Here is a 23,089-nt window from a genome sequence, read left to right on the forward strand (position 1 = left end):
CCCCTCCTCAACTCAAAGCGCATTCAGATGTGGAGGAAAGGCTCTGTCATGGCAAGAATAGGGAGACCTGGGTTCTGAGTCTGGTGCTGCCGCTCAGCATGTGATCTTGCTAAGTCACTTAACAGATCTGTGTTCCTTGTAGGCTTATTATATGGACTTGAGGTTTTGTATGTGAAACACTAAGACAGTGCTGGGTCCATGGCAGGCACTCTTACAGTGGGCCACTTTTAATAACAAAGCTTTATTAAGGCAGACTTAACTACTCTTAAATGATACTCAGGATTAGTTAGTTAAGTAGCGCTCTTGTTAGTTTGTTACCTTTTAGTGAAAACATTTTCTTAGTGTACCTCTTTGTGCCAGTGATAAGACTTAACTAAAAGACCAGTTAAAGTTATGCTTTAATGTGGACTCTCACTGTGATTGAATTTTTTAAAGAGAAAAAGTTTTCTTTGCAGTTGGCTTAGAGTATTTGGGAGGTCTCTTCAAAGTTCAGGCTAACTAAGCCATTAAGCATTTATTGCTTGCAGTTGACTGTCACTTCAGTCTGTAAGGTTTCATGTAAGTGAAAAAATGTTTTCTGGCTAATAAATGCCTCACTGAGATGTTTTATTCTCAGCAGCTGTGGATGGTGTCCGATGTCTGGGGTGAACAAAGCATTGTCTGCTTTTGAAATTTTCTCTTATACCAGTAATGGAAAGTTAGCTTAGTCCAGTATTAGGGAACAACAGAAAATAGTTTCCTAGGCCTAACTGAAAATACAGTTTAAAGATGACCAGAAAAACTCAGCAAGGCAATTCTTGAAGGACAGAGAACGTAAGTACAAAGAAATGGGTTTTGGGGACTTCCCTACTGGCTAAGACTCCATGCTTCCAATGGAGGGGGGGCCAGGGTTTGATCCCTGGTCAGGGAACTAGATCCCACATGCTGCAGCAGATCCAGTGCAGTCAAATAAATAAAGATATATAATTTAAAAAAATTTTTTTTTGTTTTTTGTTTTTTAATGAAAATCATATTCCTTACTCAGCTACCAACTGTAGTTTTATTCCAGACTTTCTCCAGTCTGGAGTTGAATACCTGCCTAGCAGTCAAGCAAATGATGTGGAGTCCTAGCCTGCATTCGCCCTGCAGTAGCAACAGGGAACCGATGTTGAGAAACAGAAGTCTTGCCAGTGACTCATCAGCCACAGAGTTTTGTATCTTTGGCAAGAATGGCAAAACCTGCCCAAAAAATGTGGTAAATATTTTCAGACAGCTGGGCGACTTGGGCATTGTTGATCCCCCTCCTGATCAGTCTACTGCTGTTCCCTGTTAAGGAAAGAACAGCCTCTGCCTGTGGCTGCCCTTGAGGCTAAAGACAGATGACCATTGTTCAGTTGCTCAGTCGTGTCTGACTCTTTGCGACCCCATGGACTGCAGCACACCAGGCTTGCCTGTCTTTCACCATCTCCCCAAGTCTGTTCATAACTCATGTCCATTGAGTCAGTGATGCCATCCAACCATCTCATCCTCTGTCACCTACTTCTCCTGCCCTCAATCTTTCCCAGCATCAGGGTCTCCCAGTGAGTCAGCTGTTCGAATCAGGTGGCCAGAGTTTTAGAGCTTCAGCTTCAGCATCCGTCCTTCCAATGAATATTCAAGGTTGATTTCCTTTAGGATTGACTGGTTGTCTGGGCTTGGTCAGTCCCCTGGCAGACCTAACCTTGAGTGGAAAACAAGGCAATTTGCTGTGATTAGTAGCAATAAGTAGTACACATATGACAGACTACTTTTCTCCAAACTCTAGAGCATTTTATACATTTAATAAATCTGTGACTTGTTCAGGGTCCTGCAAGAAAAGCAGAACATGAGCTAGAACCAGGATCCTTAAACCAAGTTTAGAGCACTTTCTAGAGTGCTCTTTTAACAGCCAGGTGTCACTCAATAACTGAAACAGGCATCTAAAAATCTGGCCGTTCTCTGGAAACGAGGACTACAGGTAGTGGCTAAAGTTCCAGTATTTTATGGGATTTGGTGGTACTGTGGATATAAACAAAAGCCTTGATGGGCTCGGGTCAAGAACCTTGGTGCTCACACCACAAGCTAAGCTCTTTGAGACAGCAGACTCAAAAGGCTATGAGGTTACTTTTCAGTTCAGTTTAGTTGCTCAGTCGTGTCCCGACTCTTTGCGACCCCATAGACTGTAGCACGCCAGGCTTCCCTGTCCATCACCAATCCCTGGGGTTTACTCAGACTCATGTCCATTGAGTTGGTGATGCCATCCAACCATCTGATCCTCTGTCATCCCCTTCTCCTGCCTTCAATCTTTCCCAGCATTGGGGTCTTTTCAAATGAGTCAGTTCTTCGCATCAGGTGGCCAGAGTATAGGAGTTTCAGCTTCAACATCAGTCCTTCCAATGACTATTCAAGACTGATTTCCTTTACGATGGACTGGTTGGATCTCCTTGCAGTCCACAGGACTCTCAAGAGTCTTCTCCAACACCACAGTTCAAAAGCATCAATTCTTTGGTTCTCAGCTTTCTTTATAGTCCAACTCTCACATCCATACATGACTACTGGAAAAATCGTAGCTTTGACTAGACAGACCTTTGTTGGCAAAGTAATGTCTCTACTCTTCAATATGCTGTCTAAGTTGGTCGTAACTTTTCAAGCAGTTGTATTCTTCATTCCCACTAGAGGGCAGCAGCTCCTGAACAGTCAGGTACATGCAGACACTCCTTGAAGCAGAAGGGCAGTCAGGGTTCACTGAATCACGTGGTATTTTTTTGGAGCCGCATGTTAGCCTGGGTGCCATAATGGAACACACTCTAATAAAAATAAACCAAAACTTGTACAAAGAGGCTTACACTGTAGAATCAGATCTAGAAGGATCATAAGGGTTTTCTCTTATGATCCAACCCTCCTCAACTAAAAGTCCTTTTAAGCCTCTGCAGTGTTAAGACCAAGCTTCTGGTGAGGCTGGAACTGTCTCAGGAGGCAGTCCACTCGAGGGATGGACCTCTCTCGTGGTTGAAATCTTCCTGAATTGAGGTGAAACTTGTCTGTCTGTAAGCCTTCCCAGATGGCACTAGTGATAAAGAACCCACCTGCCAGTGCAGGTAGATGTAAGAGACATGAGTGTGATCCCTTAGTTGGGAGGATCCCCCTGGAGGAGAGCACGGCAGCCCACTCCAGAACTATTGCCTGGAGAATCATGGACAGAGGAGCCTGGCAGGCTGCAGTCCGTGGGGCTGCAAAGAGGCGGACACGACTGAAGCTGCATAGCACACATGCATCAGACCACATAGCGGTGTCCTAGACCTTCCTCCCAGGGCTCTTCCATGTGAAAACACACCACCGCTCTCAACATAGTTGCCACTTCTATATCTTCAGTCTAAATGTTTCTAGATCCCTCAACCATCTTTCACTTCATGGGTGATAGGATTACAAACCTAGAAAGCATATTAAAAAGCAGAGACATCACTTTGCCTACAAAGGTCCGTATAGTCAAAGCTGTGGTTTTTCCAGTAGTCATGTATGGAGGTGAGAGTTGGACCATAAAGAAGGCTGAGCAGTGAAGAACCGATGCTTTCAAACTGTGGTGTTGGAGAAGACTCTTGAGAGTCCCTTGGACAGCAAGATCAAACCAGTCAATCCTAAAGGAACTCAGCCCTGAATATTCATTGGAAGGACTGATGCTGAAGCTGAGACTCCAAAACTTTGGCCACCTAATTCAAAGAGCTCACTCCCTGGAAAAGACCCTCATGCTGGAAAAGATTGAAGGCAGGAGGGGAAGAGGGTAACAGAGGATGAAATGATTTGATGACATCATCGATTCAATGAACATGAGTTTGAGCCAGCTTCGGGAGATGGTGAAGGACAGGGAAGCCTAGTGTGCTAGAGTCCATGGGATCACAAAGAGACATAACTGAGCAACTGAAAATAGCAATGAGGATTATTTATCCCTTCAGTAACTGACCCAGATCTAATACAGAAAAGGGATCTTTGTATTTCAGTTTTAGCTTTATGTCTGTAGATGGTCTCTAAAATATAGAGGCTTAACCCATGGAAATCAAGTTCTCTCCTAAGTGAGGAGTTGGTGTTGATCTTCAGGACCAGTTATCACTGAGGCTAATGTTTTTGGAAACCTCAGTATGCTGAAAGCTAAAACATTTTAATCTCTGGTTCTATTATACTTTCCCCCCATGATCTGCCGCTCAGCAGCAGTTGGGTGTAACCCAAACACGAAGTTTCTTTAACAGTTTACTTACTAAATACATTACTCACTGTACAGATAAGATTCAAGTACAGATAAGTACAAAGACATAAGAATCCTGTAAACCTCTATCACTCAGAAAAACTATGAACATTTTGTCCTACAGAATCCCTTAACAGTCGTCCCTTTGCCAACTGTGGCTTTGCCCACCCATCTTTCTAAGCCAAAGCCCTTGGCAATTATGGCTTCTTTCTCCCACAGACTGAGTATACTGACTGTGGGACTTATGTCAAGAAGAGATGTGTTTCAGCTATAAATTCTCAGTGTGCTGTGCTCAGTCACTTCAGTCGTGTCCAACTCTTTGTGACCCTAGGGACTATAGCCCACCAGGCTCCTCTGTCCTTGGGATTCTCCAGGCAGGCAAGAATACTGGAATGGGTTGCTGTTCCCTCCTCCACGGGATCTTTCCAACCAAGGGATTGAACCCTCATCTCTCGCTTCTCCAGCATTGGCAGGTGGGTTCTTTTCCACTAGCACCACCTGGGAAGGCCCTTAAATTCTCAATACATACACTTACAAAACAGTGAGCCACATGGTTTAATCAGAGTGCCATCAGAGTTAAAGCAACACAGATCATGGATTTCTCCAACCTCTGTGAAGGGAATTATGGTCCCCTAGCAACCCCATGGACGTAGGGGCCTGGTGGGCTGAAGTCCATGGGGTCGCGAAGAGTCAGACACGACTGAGTGACTTCACTTTCACTTTTCACTGTCGTGCGTTGGAGAAGGAAATGGCAGCCTGCTCCAGTGTTCTTGCCTGGAGAATCCCAGGGACGGGGGAGCCTAGTGGGCTGCTGTCTCTGGGGTTGCACAGAGTTGGACACGACTGAGCGACTTAGCAGCAGCAGCACTACTTCTCGGGCTTCCTAAGGGCTTCAACAACCTGTGAAAACATCGGGCAGTTATTTGCGTTTTTGCCAAGGATTCTGAAAGATACAAGAACACGAGTGTGAAAGATGTTTTAAGCCAGTAAGGGCTGGCATGAAGGAATGTAATCACAGGAGTTCTCTGGTGGCCTAGTGGTTAGGATTCCGGGCTTTCATTGCCATGGCCCGGGTTCCACCCCTAGTCAGGGAACTGAGATTCTGCAAGCCAAGTGGTGAAGCAAAAAGAGAAAGGAATGTAATTATAGCTTCCTTCTGCAGACCATGCTTTCCAGGAGAATCTGACAAATCATTACCTGAAGCAGGAACACTGAAGGTCTGGCAGAAGAGTGGTTATGACTGCATTTTTCTAAAAATAGCAGCTTTATGGAGATATATCATTCACATACCATACAATTCATCCATTTTAAAGTGTCCCTTTTTTTTTTTTTTAGTATAGTTATGGAGTTGTGTAACTGGCCCTACAATCAATTTTAAAATATTTTGATATTCACCCTCTCCCCCCAAAAAACAAATCCTGTACCCAGCAGAAGGTATTCCCCATTTCCCCCAACCCTGTTAGTCCTAGGCACCCCCTCACTTCTCTGTCCCTGAGGTTTGCCTATTCTGACCATTTCATATAGATGGAATCATATAATATGTGGTCCTCTAATGACTGCTTCTTTCACTTAGCCTAATGTTTTCAAGACTTCAGTGTACATACGTCAGTGCTACTCTCAATTCATCCCACCCTCTCCTTCCCCTCCCCCAGCCCCCCATGTTCACAAGTCTGTTCTTTACATCTTCATCTCTATTCTTGCCCTGGAAATAGGTTAATCTGTACTACTGGACTTCCCAGGTGGCTCTAGTGGTAAAGAACCAGCTGCCAATGCAGGAAACAAGACATGCGGGTTCGATCCCTGGTTCAGGAAGATCCCCTGAAGAAGGGCACAACAACCCATTCCAGTATTCTTGCCTGGAGAATCCCATGGACAGAGGATTCTTTTGGGCTACAGTCCATAGGATCGCACAGCGTAGGACACGACTGAAGCAACTTAGCACGCACGCACATACCATTGTTAAATCAAGTTATCACAAAATTCCTAACCTTTTCCACCATTTGTTTCTTTTGGTAATCCAGGGCCTATGCTTTGCAAAGGTAGGTTTATTTTTGGGTCCCCACCTGGTGGGAAAAGAGAGAACCACATGATATCTAATCCCAAGAGCTCAGACTTGACCTCAGCTGTGTGCTGTACTTGGAGAAGGCAATGGCACCCTACTCCAGTACTCTGCCTGGAAAATCCCATGGACGGAGGAGCCTGGTAGGCTGCAGTCCATGGGGTCGCTAAGAGTCGGACATGACTGAGCGACTTCACTTTCACTTTTGACTTTCATGCATTGGAGAAGGAAATGGCAACCCACTCCAGTGTTCTTGCCTGGAGAATCACAGGGACGGGTGGGCTGCCGTCTATGGGGTCGCACAGAGTCGGACACGACTGAAGCGACTTAGCAGCAGCAGCAGCAGCAGCAGTGTGCTGTACTTATGCCCAGCATCCCTCTTAAGACTTCTTCCTTCCTGTCTTGCTTATGTAATGATGGGTGTTTTTTTGCCCTTCATACATTATCAGACAAAACTCTAGAGGATGCTGTTCTAGGATTTTATGACAGCAACAGAATTTTCACACAATGGGTGAACCATTTTACTCAAGGAAAGACCACTGTTAAACCCACAGTTCTACTTCTAGATCAGTTTTTCTACTGGAAATGGTCTTTTCTAGAACAAGAACAAGTTCGTTAGGAAGCCACTGCTCTTTCCCCCACATACCTGGCAGAAGCCTGGAATGAAGGAGCTCTTGTTTTTCCAGGGCTGGGAACTACAGGACATTTTTCTTCAGCCTGCCTGGTCAGCTCTGTTCTCTGGTCTACCCTTTACATAGGAAAGAGAAGGCACATAGGAAGAGATGGCATCACAGATTCAGGGGTTGAGAGCTTTTGGGGAGCACGGGGTTCTCTGCTGCTGCCACGTGAAGAGAAGGGATGTGAAACAGGATTTTACTGAGTCTCTTTGAAGATTCCAGCCATATTGCTATTCTCAGCCCTGCCCCTCGACCTCACCTCAACCCACCATATTATATTATTTACAACCATCCCAAGTTAGGCTGAGATAACATTGTTCCCCTTCACCGGAGAATCATGGCAGCCAAGCAACGGACCCGGATTTGACGGCAGAACTGGGATTGGAACCCCGGGGGATCCTGAAGTCCAGTCGAGTGTCCTTTTGTCATTCTGTATCTCTGTTGTGGATAGAAGCCATCGGATGGTGGCAGCCTAAGTGGAAAATCATGCGCTTTGGAGCACAACAGACCCAAGCTGAAATCTATGGTCTGTACTAAACTATGAGAATGTAGGCAGGTCATTTACCAACTCTGAATTTTATCATACAATAGAGACAACACCTACTCTAAACTATTAAGGATTAAGTGAAAACACTACAAAATACCTAGTCGAATACATGGGTTTGAAAAAAATCCTCCTTATTTTACTAATGGTAACTGATCACAGCTATGGAGAAATTAAATGCCTGCTTCTCAGTGATTAAGTCATTTAACCTTAGTTTCTTCAACTATAAAACAAAATGAGCAAGAACCATCCTTATACTGTAGGGTGGTGGTAAAAATCAAAAGTCATTAAGAGGACTTCCCTTGTGGGCCAGTGGTTAAGAATCCGGCTGCCAATGCAGGGCCACAGGTTCAATCCACAATCTGGAAAGATTCCACCTGCCTCTGGGCAGCTAAGCCCATTTGCCACAACTACTGAAGCCCACACACCCTAGAGGTGTGCTCAGCAACGAGAGAAGCCGCTGCAGTGCGAAGCCTGAGACCGCAACTGGAAAAAGCCCACTTGCACCAACAAAGACCCAGCACAGTCAAATTAAAAAAAAAACGATTTAAAAACTCATGATCTCAAAACGAGGAAATATTAAGGATCCATGTTTCTTGAAAGAATTTCTGATCTTAAGATGCTTTAAGGGACTTCCCTGGTAGTCCAGTGGTTCGGTTCAGTTCAGTTGCTCAGTCATGTCCGACTCTTTGCAACCCCATGGACTGCAGCATGCCAGGCCTTCCTGCCCATCACCAACTCCTGGAGCTTACTCAAACTCATGTCCATTGAGTCAGTGATGCCATCCAACCACCTCATCCTCTGTCGTCCCCTTCTCCTCCTGCCTTCAATCTTTCCCAGCATCGGGGTCTTTTCAAATGAGTCAGCTCTTCACATCAGGTAGCTAAAGTATTGGAGTTTCAGCTTCAGTATCAGTCCTTCCAATGACTATTCAAAACTGATTTCCTTTAGGATGGACTGGTTGGATCTCCTTGCAGTCCAAGGGACTCTCAGGAGTCTTCTCCAACACCACAGTTCAAAAGCACCAATTCTTCAGTGCTCACCTTTCTTTATGGTCCAACTCTCACATCAATACATGACTACTGGAAAAACCATAGCTTTGACTAGACGGACCTTTGTTGGCAAAGTAATGTCTCTGCTTTTTAATATGCTGTCTAGGTTGGTCATAACTTTTCCTCCAAGGAGCTAGTGTCTTTTAATTTCATAGCTGCAGTCACCATCTGCAGTGATTTTGGAGCCCATAAAAATAAAGTCTGTCACTGTTTCCCCATCTATTTCCCATGAAGTGATGGGACCAGATGCCATGATCTTAATTTTCTGAATGTTAAGTTTTAAGCCAACTTTTTCACTCTCCTCTTTCACTTTCATCAAGAGCCTCTTTAGTTCTTCTTCACTTTCTACCATAAGGGTGGTGTCATCTGCATATCTGAGGTTATTGATATTCCTCCCGGCAATCTTGATTGCAGCTTGTGCTTCATCCAGTCCAGTGTTTCTCATGATGTACTCTGCACATAAGTTAAATAAGCAGGGTGACAATATACAGCCTTGACATACTCCTTTCCCGATTTGGAACCAGTCTGTTGTCCCATGTCTAGTTCTAACTGTTGCTTCTTGATGTGCATACAGATTTCTCAAGAGCCAGGTCACGTGGTCTGGTATTCGCATCTCTTTAAGGTCTAGTGGTTAAGACTCTGCAATCCCAATGCAGATCTGGGTTCAATCCCTGGTCCGGGAACTAGATCACACATGCAGTAAGTAAAGACCCTACAAGCCCTGATGAAGATCTAAGGTCCTGTATGCTGCAACTGAGACCTGGGGCAAAGTTAAAAAAAAAACTACCAAAAAAAAAAAAAAAGGAAGTCTTAAAAAAAAAATACTTTGTGTATCCAGGGGAAGTTACACTGTACTGTGTCTATTATGTGTCTGTTGAGATACTTTCCATTTTGTTATGGTCAGTACTGAGGCGAGATACTAAATGACTTGCCCGAGGTCACAGAGATGGTATGATTGACTTGGCTATGACTCACAGCTTGTTCTTCAAAGACTTTTTTTCAGGATATAAAGGTCATGTCCAGGCCCTTAAGTCTTGTTATAGAAATGAGACCTCTAGCCATAAAGATGGGCCACACACAGACTTGGAAGAGCCCCATAGGGCTCCTGGAAATATTTGTTGTTCAGTTGCTCAGTCATGTCCAACTCTTTGTGACCCCATGGACTGCAGCATGCCAGGCTTCCCTGTCCTTCACTATCTCCCGGAGCTTACTCAAACTCATGTCTGTTGAGTCAGTGATGCCATCCAGCTATCTTACCCTCTGTCATCCCCTTCTCCTTCTGCCCTCAATCTTTCCCAGCATCAGGGTCTTTTTCAGTGAGTCAGCCCTTCGCCTCAGGTAGCCAGTACTGGAGCTTCAGCTTCAGCATCAGTCCTTCCAATGAGTACTCATGGTTGAGTTCCTTTACAATTGACTGGTTTGATCTCCTTGCAGTCCAAGGGACTCTCGAGTCTTCTCCAACACCACAGTTCAAAAGCATCAATTCTTCAGTGCTCAATCTTCTTTATGGTCCACCTCTCACATACCGTAAGCAAATCTGAGAGATGATGGGCTCAGGATTGCCATCTTTTCCAGAAAAGCAAAACAAAATAGCAAACCCTCCTGACCCTGTACTGCCTTCTCTCCTTATCCACCGTCACTGCTCCCAAATGGATCAGGAGAGAAGCCTCCAGAGGCCTGGTGAGAGGCTGGTCACCTGGCATCTGTGTGGTCCCATCCTTCTCGCCCACGGGGAGTATGTCTCATTTCTGCTGTGTGCTATCCACCCAGGAGTGGATCTCAGAGGACAGGGTGGCCGTGATGAGGGAACCCTTGAAGCCTCAGGACAAGACAGGTTCCCGTGCTTCCAAGAAGGCATAACCCTGCAGGCTACGGAGTCTCAGTGGCACATCCCTGTCCTCTCCAAGAGAGGTTCCCTTGCCCAAGGCGAAGCTCAGGAAGACAGCCTTGGCATCACCCCTAGGCAGCAGCTGAGTGGAGAGAGGCATCCTGAGACAGGCACATCTGAGAGCTGAAGTGCTCCTGAACTCAGTGCCCCAAAAGCGGAGAGGGCTTGCCTCTCCTCAGCCCAGCCTGACCAGTTTATTGAGATGTAATTGACATACAGGGCTTCCCTGGTGGCTCAGTGGTAAGGAATCCACCTGCCAGTATAGGAGATGTAGGTTTCATCCCTGCATCAGGAGGATGCCCTGGATAAGGGAATGGTAACCCACTCCAGTATTCTTGCCCAGAGAATCCCATGGACAAAGGAGCCTGGCTAGCTACAGTTCCATGGGGTGGCAAAAGAGACACCACTTTGCAATTGAACAACAATTGACATATAACATTGTACAAGTTTCAGTTCAGTCGCTCAGTCGTGTCCGACTCTGCGACCCCATGAATCCAGCACACCAGGCCTCCCTGTCCATCACCAACTCCCAGAGTTCACTCAAACTCATGTCCATCAAGTCAGTGATGCCATCCAGCCATCTCATCCTCTGTCGTCCCCTTCTCCTCCTGCCCCCAATCCCTCCCAGCATCAGAGTCTTTTCTAATGAGTCAGCTCTTCTCATGAGGTGGCCAAAGTATTGGAGTTTCAACTTTAGCATCAGTCCCTCCAATGAACACCCAGGACTGATCTCCTTTAGGATGGACTGGTTTAAGGTATAACAAAGTAAGAATTTATGTATCTATTGTAAAAACATTGCCACAATAAAAGATCCTTCACGTCACAGGGTTATAACTTTTCTTCCTTGTGATGAGAATTTTGAGAGTTACTCTTTAAGTAACTTTTTTTTTTTTAAGCAACTTTCAAATATGCTGCTGTTGACTACAGTCATTGTGTTGCACGTCAGCATCCCCAGGACTTACCCTGAATGGGAGCTCAGACCCTTGGATCGCCTTCCCCCAATTCTCCCTCCCCACCCCTGCTTTTGGCAACCACCTTCTAGTCTCTTGCTTGTAAGAGTTCAGTTTTTTTTTTTTTTTTTTCAATTCATGTATAAGTGAGATCATGAAGGAGGAAGCAGACAAAACAGGCTTCGTCTTGAAAGCAGGACCCCATCTCAGGCCAACTGTGGACTTTGAGCTATATGCCCAGTATCTATGGAAACGACATACTAACCGGAAAACCAGGCCCCCTGATGGAAGAACCCCAGGGATCGTACCTATACTCTCTGTTGCCTCAAAGAATACGCTAATTATCTGTGTAACTGAATAGAATCATAAATTCTATTATGCTTATTGGGGTATGACCACAGGCCTATTGATAATTGTCCACTGGTAACTACCTAGGCTTAAGGCATATGAATCATGGGTTAACTTTGATTGTATCTTTCTTTTCCTTTGTTCAGACTAGTTTCAGGGAGTTTAGGGAGGTGGGTTTGGGCACGTACACTTAGGGTATGTAAGGTTTTCAGAAAAACTGGTCGGGGTCCTTGGCTAAGAGGAGACTCTGCCTTGGGCCCGCCGGTGTAATAAACTGCACTCCACTATCTGCATTGTCCTGAGTGAGTTTGTTTCCCAGAACGCATAGCTAGAACAATCACACAATATTTGTCTCTTATTTCACTTAGCATAATGCCCTTCAACTCCATCTGCATTGTTGCCAAAAGAGCCTGGAATTAATTCTGAGATAGCTGTCTGATAACATCATAGCATCCCCGTGCGTGTGCATGCTGAGTGGTTCAGTTGTGTCTGACTCATTGCGACCCCATGGATGGTAGCCTGCCAGGCCCTTCCATCCATGGAATTCTCCAGGCAAGAATATGGGAATGGGTTGTTATGCCCTCCTCCTGGGCATCTTCCTGACCCAGGGATCAAACTGGCATCTCTTATGTCTCCTGCACTGGCGGGCGGGTTCTTTACCAGTAGTGCCACTTGGGAAGCCCATAGCACCGCAGGGAATACCAATTCCTTCACAGGTTTTCTAGAAAGGGTCAGATATATCCTTCTCAAGCTGTTCTCTCTTCACGTGTTCTCTCCTCCCCTCCTGTCTCCTTCTCCCCAATCTACACACTCGTCGCCAAACAGTTGAAGTGAGATGTCAGTTCTGACTCCACATTGGAACTGCTTCTTTGACTTGCTTTCCATTGCTTTTGTTACTACAGTCATACATGATGGCCTTCCTCAGAGAATCCTGCCCCTCTGCTTGACTGTTAAACTGCCTTTGTTCAGAACCCTGTCCACCTGTATGCACATGGCAGGAAGAAAGAAATTAACACATCTCCCGGCCTGAGGCTTGTCACTCTAGGAGATATTTGCAATAATTAAATGGTCTTTTTACTTTCTTTCCTCACCTCCCCCCATCTCTGATCTATAAAACAACTTGGCATCCAGACCTTGACAAGATGGTTATTTTGAGACGTCTGCTCAAAATAGTCTGCAATCTTCTCAGTCATCCCGCTTTCTGAATAAGGTCATATTCCTTGCAGCAACACCTGGTCTCTCAGACTCATTGGTCTGTTGTGTGAGGCGAGCAGAGCAAGCTTGGCCTCAGTAACAAAATTAACAGCTGTGACCCACACTGCAGGCTTGGGAGTGCCCGTTCAGCCAGCGTTTCTTATGCTAGTTGGAGGGCATGAGGCAAGTAAAGTTCATATCAGGCAAGCAACTGAAACTTCTACTTTAGAAAACTCTCCAGAAAGCACTGACTCTTTTTTTTCAAATAGATCAGATCAGATCAGTCACTCAGTCATGTCCGACTCTTTGCGACCGCATGAATCGCAGCACGCCAGGCCTCCCTGTCCATCACCAACTCCCGGAGTTCACTGAGACTCAGGTCCATCGAGTTGGTGATGCCATCCAGGCATCTCATCCTCTGTCATCCCCTTCTCCTCTTGCCCCCAATCCCTCCCAGCGTCAGAGTCTTTTCCAATGAGTCAACTCTTCGCATGAGGTGGCCAAAGTACTGGAGTTTCAAATATATACAGTATTATTATTTCTTAATCTTAGTTTGACCACATTCCTTGGCATGTGGTATCTTAGTTCCCCAGCCAGGGATTGAACCTGCACTCTCTGCAGTAGAAGCAAGGAGTCTTAACCACTGGACTGCCACAGAAATCCCAGGAAGCACTGACTCTTTTCTGAAGCCTGTTCTGAGGCTGGCATGGCCTGGGTTGTGAGGAGAGGCTCCTCAGCTACAAACCCATCAAGAACCAGGACTTGAACTCCTCTGCACTTTGAGGTCCATGTAGGTCACTCAGCGTGTTAGTTGGGAAAACAGATTAGCCATATGCTATTAGAAGAGGTGTCTGTGAAGCGGTAAATGTCCTCTAAATGCCGTTACAGGAAGAAAAGCAAACTGGAAAACAAAAACAAAACCCTAGTGGTTCTTGGTGCATTTCCAGTATCCACCACAAGGTGGCAGTGGGCTACAGGAAAATAAGGGGCTCTTAAGGGCAGGTGTGCTTCCCTTGTGGCTCAGCTGGTAAAGAATCCGCCTGCAATGCAGGAGACCTGCATTTTGATCACTGGGTTGGGAAGATCCCCTGGAGAAGGGAAAGGCTACCCACTCCAGTACTCTGGCCTGGAGAATCCATGGACTGTACAGTTCATGGGGTCCCAAAGAAGCAGACACGACTGAGCGACTTTCACTTTCACTTTATGCGCTGAGCCTATCAGTCTGGATGTTATTGAAGAGCCCTACTGGGCACTCATATCCTTCTCCCTTCCCCTCATGTGGGAGTCATCCTAGGCCCCTCCTTCCCCTACCCTCATTCGACCCCTGGGTCTCACCACAGTCCCAACAATCCTACACCCCAAGCTCCCTTCTGTGTGCATGTTTTTTGTTTCTTGGTTTTTTATTTTTTTAGGGATTCATCTCCTCCCCTAGGACTGGGTAGCAATGGCTGAAATTTATATATTTACTCTGTGTCAGGCAGAGATGTAAACATTTACCCAACTCATTTAATGATCACAACAGTATGATGCTGGCATGAGTCACCCTGTTAGACAGATGAAGTGGGTGAATGGAGATTAAGAGCGGCTTTCTTGATCACATGGATTAAAAGCCCTGGGTGATTTCCCTGGTCGTCCAGTGGCCAAGACTCCATGCTCCCAATGCAGAGGGATCGATCCCTAGTCAGGGAACTAGATCCTACATGTTGCAACAAAAGATTCTGCATACTGCAGCTAAAATTGATGATCCTCATGCCACAACTAAACCCTGGAGCAGTCAAATAAATATATATTTTGTAAAAATGCCCAGAACCCAGGCTTTACCAGAAGCTGTTTCCCCAGAGGTGGAGCCCCAGCCACAGAGTAATCCACACCTTCTTTCACAAACTCTTAACTCTCTCACAGCAAAACTTCCAGGGGACTAACACAACATTGTAACGCAACTATGTGCATGCATGCATGCTAAGTCATTTCAGTCTTGTCCGGCTCTGTGCTACCCATGGAGCATAACCTACAAGACTCCTGTGACCATGGGATTCTCCAGCCAAAGATACTGGAGTGGGTTGCCATGCCCTCCTCCAGGGGATCTTCCTGACCCAGGGACCGAACCCACATTTCTTATGTCTCCTGCATTGGCAGGCAGGTTCCTTGCCTCCAGTACCACCTGGGAAGCTGAAAAACAACTATACTCCAATAAAAATGAACAAAACAAAACCCTCCCAGGAATTCTCAGTTACCATGTAACAAAACCCCAACACAAGCTGGCCTTCCATCCCTCCCCAAATGGCAGACAGTGGACTTAAGGCAGTGAATTTTCTGGAGGCAGCTCCTTCCCACCTCCTAGGCCCTGGGGTCCCAAGCGTGCTTAGTTTCCCTGCCTTTTCCCAAGTAGGATGCCTGCCTCTAGGCTCAGATCTTTATCTGGTCAAAATCCTATTCTACCCTCAAGTCCTATCATGGGATGAACAATGGCCTCTCGAGAATTCATATATTAAAATCCTAACCTCCAGAGCCTCAGAATGTGACCTTATTTGGGAAATGAGTTCATTGCAGATGTAATCAGTTAGATGAGATCATAGCAGAATGGGATGGGGGTCAGGGAGGCTGGCCCTAATCTGATATGACTGGTTCTTACCAAAAGAACGTGAACGTGTTAGTCCCTCAGTCCTGTCCCACTCTTTGCAACCTAGGCCCCTCTGTCTATAGGATTCTCCAGGCAAGAATACTGGAGTGGGTTGCCATGCCCTTCTCCAGGGGTTCTTCCTGACCCAGGGATCTATCCCAGGTCTCCCGCATTGCAAGCAGATTTTTTTTTTTTTTTACCATTTGAGCTACCTGGGAAACCCGTCTTACAAAATGAAGGCCATGTGAAAGCAGTGATGTAAAGAGAATGTCTTGTAATGATTATGATGATGTAGCTACAAGCCAAGGGATAGTGAGACGGCCATCAAGCCCCCAGGATCTGGGAGAGAGATACAAAACAGATGCTCCCATACAGCCTTCAGAAAGAACGTACCCTGCAAATATCTTGATTTGGGGCATGACTTTAACATGTTGAATTTCTCACCCTCAGAAATGTGAGGCTGTACATATCTGTTCAGATGCACAGCTTGTGGTACTTTGTTATGGCATCCTTAGGAAAAGAATACAAGATTCCAATACTTCCTCTTCAGAGCCTGCAGGCATGTCCCCTGCTGTGGATCAGGACTGTCCTCCGGGGGGGCCCGAAGGGAAGGGGCAGTTATCAGCTGTAGGAAGCCTTTAGTCTGCAGGCTCCAGAGTCTTGGTGGCCCAGCCCTGTGCCCTCCCAGAAAGGTGCCCTCCAAGGAGTTGCCTTGGTAGCCTTGGTATCACCCCCAGGTCACAGCTGGGCATGCCCTCGAGGGGGAACCCCACATCCTGGCTCTGGCTGAGTTTTCAGACCACAGGCCAGCTGCCCCTGCTCATGGCTTGGTCACCAGTGATGTCAAGTGTCCGAGGGCCTGTCTACCTTCGGGCTGAGCACGGTGCAAGGACAGTGTCCTGTTAACCTGAGCCAAGATAGATCCAAACTGGGGACCTGAATGAAGCAGGGGACCTGGGAAGTGGCTGGGGCTGAGAAGGGCAGATCAGTGGGATAGAAGGAGGAAGAAGGAAGGGATTCCATATATATGCATGAATATATGATACTTGTTTTTCTCTCTGACTTACTTCTCTCTGTGTAATAAGTTCTAGGTTCATCCACCTCATTAGAACCGACTCAAATATGTTCCTTTTTATGGCTGAATAATATTCCATTGTATATATGTACCACAACTTCTTTATCCATTCATCCTTTGATGGACATCTGGGTTAATTCATGTTGATAGGTCAGAAACCAACACAACCTTGTGAAACAATTATCTTCCAATTAAAAATAAATAAAAATTTAAAAAGCCATAAAAATGAAAAAAAAAGAAGGAAGGGAATGATCAGATTTTACTTGGTCTCAGCACCAAGGATGGCCCTGAGGCTGCTGGGTCTGCAGTTCCAAGTTCCACACTGGCCTGCCTTCCCCAGGGATAGTGCTTTCTGAGGTCCCTTGGGTCCTAGTGGGGAAAGACCTTGTTTAAAAAAAAAAAAAAAACACTTAATATTTATTAAAAAAGAAAACACTTAATATTTCTATAAAGAAAGCTGAGCACTGAAGAATTGATGCTTTTAAACTGTGGTGTTGGCGATGACTCTTGAGAGTCCCTTGGACTGCAAGGAGATCCAACCAGTCAATCCTAAAGGAAATCGACCCTGAATATTCATTGGAAAGACATGCTGAAGCTGAAACTCCAATACTTTGGCCACCTGATGCGAAGAACTGACTTACTGGAAAAGACCCTGATGCTGGGAAAGACTGAAGGCAGGAGAAGGGGATGACCGAGGATGAGATGGTTGGATGGCATCACCAATTCAATGGACATGAGTCTGAGTAAGCTCTGGGAGTTAGTGATGGACAGGGAAGCCTGGCATACTGCAGTCCGTGGGGTCGCAAAGAGTTGGATACGACTGAGCTACTGAACTGAATATTTATTTATTTTAAAACTTTATTTATTTATTTTTGGCTGCTCTGAGTCTTTGTTGCTGAGCATGGACTTTCTCTAGATGCAGAGAATGGGGGCTACTCGTCATGGCAGTGCGTGGGCTTCTCATTGCAGTGGCTTCTCTTGTTTCGGGGTATGGGCTCTAAGGCATACAGGTTCAATAGTTGCAGTGCTCAGGCTTAGTTGCCCCACAGCATGTGGACTCTTCCCAGACCAGGATCAAAACCGTGTTCCCTGCATTGCAAGGCAGATTGTTTACCATTGGACCACCAAGGAAACTCCCTGCTAAGTGTTATTTATCTGAGATCTACATACACATTCTATGCCCGGCCCTAATGACTGATCCAGGGGGGTATTGTGATTCCCATTTTACAGATGAGAAAACTGAGACTTGCATTCCTTAACTTGACCACAGTCTCATGGAGGCTGGGTTGACAGTAGTCACCCTATCTGTTCTATGATTCCCAAGCCCTGGATTATGGAGCAGAACCCTCTCTCTCCGCATGTTGGCTGTAGGCTGTGGCCTTGGTTTTCTTTTTCTTTTTAGCTGCACTGAGTTTTCATTGCTGTAGCGGGCTTCCTCTAGTTGCAGTGCTCAGGCCTCTCATTGCAGTGGCTTCTCTTGATGTGGAACACAGGCTCTAGGCACTTGGGCTTCAGCAGTTGCAGCAAGCAGGTTCAGGAGTTGCTAGTCCTGAGCTCTAGAGCATCTGGGCTTTAGTTGTTGAGGCACTTTGACTCAGTAGCTGTGGGTCCCAGGCTCTAAAGCACAGGCTCAGCAGTTGTGGTGCATGGGTTTAGTCAATCCACAGCACGTGAGATCATCCGGGATTGGGGATCAAATTGGTGTCTCCTGCATTGGCAGGCAGATTCTTTACCACTGAGCCACCAGGGAAGCCCTGTGGCCCTGGGATTTGAGGTGGAGTCACACGGTGTCACTGGACAGCCAGGTGGGACCCCCTTCTGCCACCCCGGTGCTCTGAACCTCCTTATCACCAAGCTTGCCCAGGGCCGCCTGGAAGTCAGCTGCCTTGAAACAAAGGGCCGCCCCGTGCCCTTCCTCCCCTCCCCCGTCACACACACACACAGCCCCGCGGGGACAGCAGGTATCAAAGCAAATGGGTAACAGGACGGCAGCTGCCGCCGAGCCTGGGCAACACTCGGTTTTCTTAATTCCCTTTCCCGCTAAGTGGTGATTACGAGACAGCCTGGGGCCTGATCCTTCCAGCCACCTGACTTCAGCCAGAGGGGCTGTGGGAGCGCTGGAGCAGCTGGCGGGGCGCATTTCCGGCGGCAGGGAGAGTGGCAGCAGCAGATGCCAGGCCCGCATTATCCCTGGAGGGGCCGCATTTGCACTTCAAAGGGGGTCAGGCCCCAGCGCCCCGTTCTAGGGAGCTGGGTCTATTCTGGGGAAAATCCAGTTGCTTTGAGTGAGTTCCCCACCCGGGTCCACCCTCTTTTTAACAGGAGGGCGGGTTTAAACAACCCAGGGAGTTACAGCCCACCCGCTGGGCCCTCTCAGGGACCCTCTGTCTGTCAGCTCTACTTCTGGTGGGGTCTATTCCAGGCTAAAGGGCTCTGGCGTTTAGCCCCCACTGTTTGAATGGCCTTTCATCTCAGTCCTCCCAACATCCCTCTTTAGGGGATAAATCACCAGCCCCCTATCCCCCACCCCACCCCACCCCCGCAATGTTGACGTCCTAACCCTCAGTACCTGGGAACATGAATTTATTTGGAAATAAGCTCACAGCAGACATAATTAGTTAAGATGGGACAGACCTCTAATCCAAGATGTCTGGAGTCCTTGCGAGAAGAGGAGCGAGACACAGATGGGAATGGCAGGCAAAGACAGAGAGGCGCAGGGAGAACACAGCCAGGGGGAGATGCAGGCAGAGATGGGAGTGATGCTGCCACCAGCCATGGGACACCAGGGAGGCAGAAGCTGGGAGAGGCGGAGAGCAGGTCCCCTAGTGCTTTCAGAGGGAGCATGGTCTTGCCAACACCTCAATTTCAGAAACAGACAAGACATGAACTTGCCCAGTTCTATCCCCCACTGCTAAAAAGCCACTGTCCTGGTTAGCCTCTGGGCAATGGGGCTATAACAGGCACACCAAGCTCAGGTGTGAGGGTCTTTGCATGCTGTAAATGCTGTTGTAAGCAGATAAGGATGTGGGGGCGGGGGGCGGTCCCTAGAGAAAGAGAATCAGACATGGCTCTCTCTCGACAGAAGAAAGGCCATTTTGGGGCTGAGTCATTTTGTGATCCAAGCCTCCCACAGTGACACTGTTGAACCATTTCAGTCGTGTCTGACTCTTTGTAATCCCATGGACTGTAGCCCATCAGTCTCCTCTGTCCATGGGATTTCCCAGGCAAGAAATCTGGAGTGGGTTGCCATTTCCTTCTCCGGGAGATCTTTCCGACCCAGGGATTGAACCCGCATCTCTTACATCTCCTGGGTTCTTTATGACTAGTGCTACCTCGGAAACCCTTAGGTCTCAGTAATTAGTGATTTTAAGGGAAGTAAGGGAATGGCAGAACAAAGGGAAAGTAGTCAAAGAGCAACAGTCCAGTGATAAAGCAGAGTCCTAGTTCCTCCTCAAAGAACATATGTATTTTTGAGTTCTGCAGGGACTAAGACCCACACCCAAGTAGAAGATGGAATGATGATGCTGACCCTCCAGACTCTCATCAGCTAAAGCCTGGATTCTGTTCATCTTTGCCCCAGTTCTATGCTGAATTCTCTTCTGCTTAAGCCCCTTAGTGAATATGCATGTATCTTTAGCGTAAGTGTTAGTCACTCAGTTGTTCCTGATTCTTTGTGACCCCATGGACTGTAGCCCACCAGGCTCCTCTGTTCATGGGATTCTCCAGGCCAGAATACTGGAGTGGGTAGCCATTCCCTTCTCCAGGGGATCTTCCTGACCCAGGGATCAAAATCGGGTCTTCTGCATTGCAGGAGATGTGATTCTTTACCTTCTGAGCCACCAGGGAAGCAAAATTTCCCCAATTTTGCTGTTCAGGGAGGCGCTGGTTTGGGAAACATGCCCAGTGTTCTCCTGACTTGCTGTTAGAAATGGGGCCTTCCTTCTCCTGCTCCTTGCCTCGGTTGCCTTTGGGCTCCGCATCCAGCAAGAGGCAAACCCCATTTTCAGGTAACACTGAGTCCTGTGAGACCCCAACCTACTCCCGGGAGTGGGTAACCTAACAGATGGGGTTGTGTCCCTACCCACAACCCAGCCCCCCACCCCCCAACCCCCTGGCTATGGCAGAACCGCCCTCCTCCTGGTCCTCCCCCGTCCTGGTCCTCCCCTTCCGGAGATGCTGGCCATCAGCTTTCCAGGGCAGGGCTAGTCCAGCACTCAGACCTGCAGAAGTTGCTAACATTTTTAAAATATATATATATTTATTTGTATTTATTTGGCTACATCTGTTACAGCATGTAGGATCTTCATTGCAACACACGGGCTTCTCATCGTGGTTCCCATGCTTGCCTGTGGCATGTGGGATCTTAGTTCTTGGACCAGGGATTGAACCCGCATCCTCTGAATAGGAGGGTGGACTCTTAACCACTGGACCACCAGGAAAGTCCCACTGCTAGCATCTTGGCAGGGTAGGGCAAGAGGCTGTAGAGCTAATATTTCTCAAAGTGTCTCTGCTGGCCTCAGAAGGTGCAGGAGAGATGAGGGGGACCGACAGACAAGCAGGAACCAAAGGGAAGTGTTGTTCCAACAGTCACTCGCCGTCTGGGTGACTAGACCTCATCCAGGGCACCAATGAAGTGGGGACAGCATTCCTCACAGTGCAGGGTCACTGTGCATCCTGGGAGCTATGGACCGGCAGCTGTACCACCAGCATACTTGCCCAGCAGAGTCTGCAGTCATCGGCCTCTCCCCACCAAGAGAAAGGAGGGCCAGTTATTGTGCTTGCCCTCACAGGGACACAGAGCAGGAGGACCCCGTCCCAGCTTCTTTGCAGGATGCTGCAGCAGCCTTAATGACCTCTGCCTCATTAGGCTGCTGAATGGACATTCGCTGCTCTCCCCAGGCCGGCCTCCCCATTGTCTGGCCATTTGTCCCCTGGCCTTTTCCCTTTCCGTTATGAACAGCACAATAGCCTGGAAATGGCCACTTCCTCTGTCATTTACTGTCTGGGACAGCCTCACCAGGCAGTCTGAGGATGAGAGCTTCGCCAAGTACTCTCCAGATCACCAGGGCCAAGGGGGTGGGGGACCCAGACCCTTGGAGGTTAAGGGGTTTGATCAAGGTCATTGTGAATTGTGGTGCTGGAGAAGACTCTTAAGAGTCCCTTGGACAGAAAGAAGATCAAACTAGTTGATCCTAAAGGAAATCAAACCTGAATATTTATTGGAAGGACTGATGCTGAGGCTGAAGCTCCAATCCTTTGGTCACTTGATGCAAAGAGCCAACTCACTGGAAAAGACCCTGATGCTGGGAAAGATTGAGGGAAGGAGGAAAAGGGGGCAACAGAGGATGAGATGGTTAGATATATCACCTACCCAACAGACATGAATCTGAGCAAACTCTGGGAGATAGTGAAGAAGAGGGGAAACTGGTGTGCTGTAGTCCACAGGGTTGAAAAGAGTCAGACCAGCTTAGTGACTGAACAACAACAAGGTCATTTAGGGGAACAGGCAATTGAGACCTGCGGGAAGTCTGACCCCCATCCAGAGCCTCCCTCTGAGCACTTGCTGTGGCCAGAGAAGTGCCCAGCCAGTTTCAAAGGCCCCTGCCCAGAAGTCACCTACAGCTGAACTGGTGGGCTGGCTCTTGGGCAACCCTCAAAACACAGAACACAGCACTCCCCAAACCCCCTCCCTTGCCAGCCCCAATTCCTCCCCATTCTGAAAGTCCCAACCCTGGAGATTTGATTGGGACAACCCAAGGGTCCTTAAAAGTGCCCACCATCAGGTACATCAGACATATCCAACCAGTTTTCCTTTTCTTCTCTGTAATTGACCCAAATGTGTAAAAAAGTATGGTTCTCGGCAGGCTTCCCAGGTGGCGCTAGTGGTAAAGAACCCATCTGCCAATATAGGAGACAAAAAGAGATGCAGGTTCTATCCCTGGGTTGGGAAGATCCCCTGGAAGAGGGTATCTCAACCCATTCCAGTGTTCTTGCCTAAAGAATCCCATGGACAGAGAAGCCTGGTGGGCCACACTCCATGGGGTTGCAAAGAGCCAGACACGACTGAAAAGACTTAGCACACATGTATGGTTCTCAGCAGTGAGTGTTGCTGAGCATCTACAGAGTTGTATTTTGGATGTGGAAAGAGCAGAGTTGTGGATGTAACCTGCACTTGAGCCTTGCCAGCTCAGGACTGTTGGCTTGATCTTGGTGGCATCCATGAGGGCTTGGAGGCTGTGATGGAATAAGCTGGGATGGAGGCCCCCATCCATGAAGCTTTAGTTGGTGGTACTGGTGTTGCAGAAAGGGAGACCCCTTCTAGGACCCAAAAGTGGCCTCTTGCCTGACACTTGGAAATAAATTGTCCGAGGAGACACACATGCTGACAAAACAAGAGACTTTACTGGGAAGGGGCACCCAGAGGGAGAGCAGGAGGGTAAAAACCCAG

Source organism: Bos indicus x Bos taurus, chromosome 8 (genome assembly GCF_003369695.1).
Source record: "Bos indicus x Bos taurus breed Angus x Brahman F1 hybrid chromosome 8, Bos_hybrid_MaternalHap_v2.0, whole genome shotgun sequence".
NCBI lineage: Eukaryota > Metazoa > Chordata > Mammalia > Artiodactyla > Bovidae > Bos > Bos indicus x Bos taurus.